A 4,697-nucleotide genomic window follows, 5' to 3' on the forward strand; every position below is an offset into this window, starting at 1 on the left:
AAGATGCCTGTTACACTTATGGTGTGGAGAGTACAAGAGTGAGGAGCCATGGGTGAGGTGTGTCTAGAGTCCCGTCCTTCCATCCCATGGACTCATGGGACACAGCTAGAGTGCCAGGTAGGGCACTCTGCTCCTGGGCTGGAATGTTCTCACCTTCTACTAACCTCCTTATTTTTCAAAACATATGCAGAATATTTACCAGGCCATAAAAAATACATTATGAGGACTTGCCATATGTAAGTGCAGCTGCCAGAATGAAAAAACCTGTCTTTGTGAAGCTGGTGATAGTGTATTTAGAAGGGAATGAGTTGCTTTGGGTTTTGATGTGATGTTTACACACTACCTTACAAAACTCAGTGCAATGCTTGAGCTCCCAGCAAAATTCCATTCTCTTGGAAGAGCCCTCAAACAGGGGTGTGTGAGTCAGAGCTGCTGACTCGCAATGTTGCCCAGACTCCATCCCTCTGCGTGGCTGTGAGCAGAGGAACACAGCCCTCCCCCCCGTCATTTGCTCAGCAAATGGAGGGAAAAGATGCCAGTGGGAAAAGCAACCAGTGTGGTTCTTGCTCTGGCATCTGGGCAGCAGGTGTGCTCCCAGTGACTGCCTGCCTGCAGCTGGGGCTGTGAGCTGTTACAGATACTGAAACAGCATGGGCAGAGAGGTTTCAGAAAGCAGCCTCTTCATTTGTGTCCCCCAGACTCCACCTATCCCTGATAAGGTCTGTGTTATGGAAAACAGGGCTGTTTATCAGGTCTCAGGTGTTACTTGCCAGCCAAGCAGCTAGGTTTCCACAAATATTCCTCAGCAACAGGTAGTGTACAGTGAAGGAGCGTTTATTGTTTGTACTTAAATAAGGCCATTAAGGCCATTATTAATTGCAAAGGATGTATTAAAGCAGGGACATATCTCCTGGAAAATTAATCTACCATGTAATCCATTACTTCTAGTTTTATGGTTTAATATCTTTGTGTGGTAAGACATTAACTGCATCACATGTTCATGCTGAAAATCAGTTTGGTCAGTTTAAGACCTGCTGTATAGGCACTCCAGATCACTGTTCACATTAAAGACTGCCTGTCTAGGTATTGTCCTGGGAATTGCTCCTCTGTGCATCAGAAATCTGGCTTTTCTCTTACCTACGTCAGGAACAGAAGAGGAGCTGATAGAAGTCGCTCATCACTGTTAGCCATGAAACAGCCATGACCTTGTTTGTTTTGAGTTAATTTTTGGATGAAGAAAGCACTGACATTTCTTTCCCCTCCTTTTAGATTGATGGGTGGAAGCAGTCCTTGGGATTTGGCTATTTTCAAAACAAAATATTTGACCTGTAATATTTATAGCAGGCAGCTAATAGAAAACATACTTGCCCTTTCTCTGTGTCTCTTGTGTATGTGTGTATGCGCACTTTGGGTTCCCTCCTGGGCCTGACCTCTGCCGCACTCAGTGCAGCTTCATTGACTTCACCTTCTATTCCCTTCTCCTGATAAATTAACCACTGGAAACAGTGGGGCTCGGTATGCAGGGGAAGCAGGGTGCAGGAAGTTCATGGCAGTCCCGTGCCATTCTGATCCTCTGCAAATGTCCCTTCCTGCCGGAGTGATGGATGGTGTGGGGCTTCTGCGTCCGTCACTTGTGAACTCCGAAGGTCACCCGGGACACCGTATTCTCCCTGTGGAAAGAGACCCTGCAGGGATGTTGATTTAGTGGCATCTAGCAAAGACTGACCCTGTCAGTCAGTGCAGTAATGCTGGGAGTGGGGAATAGTGTTAGCATTGGGTCACTGGATCTAAAGCAGGAGGAAATGATAGCTGGCCACTATAAAAGCCCTCCTCTGGGCTACTGATTGGACCTGGCAGGTGGGAAGGGGCTATTTTGGAAGAGGTATCTGGCTGAATGAGCAACTGCAGTTGCAGCTCTCTTGCAGCAGCAAGTGCATTGCATTTAAGTGAGGACTGGGGAGTCCTCATCTGCTTGCAAACAGGAGCTTTCTGGGTTTTTTTTCTTAAAAAAAAAAATTCAGGGGGGCAGTGGGTCTTTATGGAGCTTAAAAATGTTCATGTCATTAGAAGTCGTGCCTGCAGCTTTTTGGGCTCATGGTTCCTGTGAAATTTGGATTTCAACAAATCTGATTTTCTCGTGTTTGGACCCCTGTGCATGTCAATAAATCCATCATTGTTCAGGGAGGATTTGCTGTGATGAGGTATGGCTCAGTAGGATTCAAGGTGAGCACAGGACAGGCAGTGAGGTGCTTATGCCATTAAAATGAATAATGAGCAGAAGCAAACCAGTTGCAAAAGCAGCATTTGGAGTGAGGTAGGAAGAACCTGGGCTGAACCAAATAGAGTTTTGGTCTCCCTTTTCCGCCTCTACCTGAGATGCAGTGCTGGTGGCCTATTTATCATCAAGGCATTTCTTATACTCTAGTCTGGCCATAGCTGCAGACTTCACCATGTATTTGAAAACACATTCTATTTTTTCCAGTCAAAATTGCTGATACACTAAACAGCAGTGACTTCACAACAGCTGGAGACCCAACAGAAAATCCTGCATTCCACAAACATCGCAAAGTTCCAGATTTTGGTTCAGCCATTATGAGTTCAGAAATAGAGATCATATCTAAGCAAGTTGGAATTTGAGTGAATTTGAGCTGACTATTTATTAAAATCTATTTAGACTGAGCTGTGATGAGGCTGAATTGCAGACCTACAGCCTGTGATCAACACTCAGCAGGAGGTTATTTAGATTAAATACCAACTGTCTTGGAATGGTGGGAAAAGTTTCAGACAAAAGTTTTATTTACTGGGTTTTTGGACAAAGCTGTGGGATTGCAGTAATATTTTAGGAATTCAGCTGGACAGACACTTTTCCTTCTTGAAGAAATATTCATTTTCCATTGCAGTGTTCTTGAATTCTACTACTTCCTTACAAATCCTCTGATGAATACGGTTCATATCCAATTTGCTGTCCTTTATCTCCTTACTGTGAGAATGTAATCATCCTTTTGCTTTCTTTCAGTCTCCATTTTTTTTTCTGTCAAGAGAAAAACAAGACAAGGGAGAAGCTTTTTTGTGGGGGGGAGGGTGGAGGCATAAGCATCACAATTTTCTCATTTTTCTTGAGATTTTTCTCTCTTTTCCCACTTTACTTTTCCATTTTTCATGCTGACCTTCCTTCTCACCTTTCCTTTTCCTGTGTTCTCTCTAAAGGGTGGGCTCGCTCCTCCCGTCTCATCTGCTCTTTTATTTTTGAAAATAAGAATCATGACTGATTGTTTTTCCTCTCATCATTTATCTACTTGTCCACACCTGTTTCTTTCACTTTGGTTTCCTTCAAGTTTCAGCATGCATTTTCTCTTGTTCTGCTATTTGCTTTTCGTTTCTCCTCTGTGATTATGCCAGATCCCTTGGTCCCCCCTCTCCTCTTTTCCAAGCTGCTTGCTTCCTCCTGCCCAGCCCCAGCAGAGGACTTTGCAGCTTGGCTGAGCAGCCCCTGCTGCTGTTGCAGTGCCGGAGACAGACTTGTGCCTTTCCGCTTCTCCTGGCACAGTGGCATTCGGCTTGAGCGCTAATGTGATTTGCATCATTTTATTTTGGGGTCAGCCCTTTCAAAAACTAATGCATGTAGGAAGCACCATAATGACTATGTTGCAATGTTAGGCTTGAACTGCATAAAAGAGGGTCCACTGACTTACTTTCAGAATGAGTGCACAGTGTATAAAAATCACAGAGAGGAAAAATTATACTCATGCAGTTAATGTCCCTGTAAACAGAATGAGTGATTCTGTAAACAAATGTGGCAAGCAACTCCCTGAAATTAGGAAAAATGCATGTTTCCTGTAACACTGCTTCATGTTTATACAGAGTGTCTTGTCTCTTTTTTTTTGGCTCCACAGAGTGAGCAATACAAAATACTGGAAATTGTAGTTAGGCTATTAAAGGTCTCCAGCCTTTCTCACTTATGCAAGTGTGAGATTTCCTGTTTCTCATTGTCACCTGACTGCCATGATAGAGGTATTTGGTACAATTGTTAATTTTATCTAGAAGTTATTTCTTCTTTCTTTTATTGTTTTTTTCTCTGAGGCTTTCTCAACTGCCACAAAATTTTCCTGAAATTAATTTTACTAATTAGTATATTCCTCTTGTCTCAGTTACTTTACTTTGTATTGGAGCTTGAAGGTTCCAGGTGAGACGATGCCTGACAAAAATATCAGTGAAGCTACGCAGACCTTGTCACACAGCAATGTGAAATAGGTCACAAAGGGCCTTGGCTGTGATGGGCTAGAAGCAGGTGCCCTCCAAAAACTGCAGTCACAGGTGTGCACTGTACATCAGCAGGGAAGTCTTTGGAAGGTGGAGGCCTTGCAGGCACCAGCTCATCAAAAAGAGTCAAATGTGAGGGCAAAACAAACTGGCCCTTTGGCCAGTGCTTAGCAGATGGATTGGAGGGAGATACAAAGACTGAAATATTTTTGTCTCTAGAGGTGCAGTCTGAAAGGCTTATGTGTGAAGCACGTCACTGTGTTAGGCAAAGGAAATTGTGCAGACTTTATACAATGGAGGCACTTTACATTACTAATTTAAGCAAAAATCAGCAATACAAAAATTATAAACTTCCTTAAAATAAAACTGAAAATACTGAGAGCCTTTGATCAGAATTTACTCAAGCTTGAACTGAAACTCTTACTTGATTTTCCAAT

Source organism: Anomalospiza imberbis, chromosome 3 (genome assembly GCF_031753505.1).
Source record: "Anomalospiza imberbis isolate Cuckoo-Finch-1a 21T00152 chromosome 3, ASM3175350v1, whole genome shotgun sequence".
Lineage (NCBI taxonomy): Eukaryota > Metazoa > Chordata > Aves > Passeriformes > Viduidae > Anomalospiza > Anomalospiza imberbis.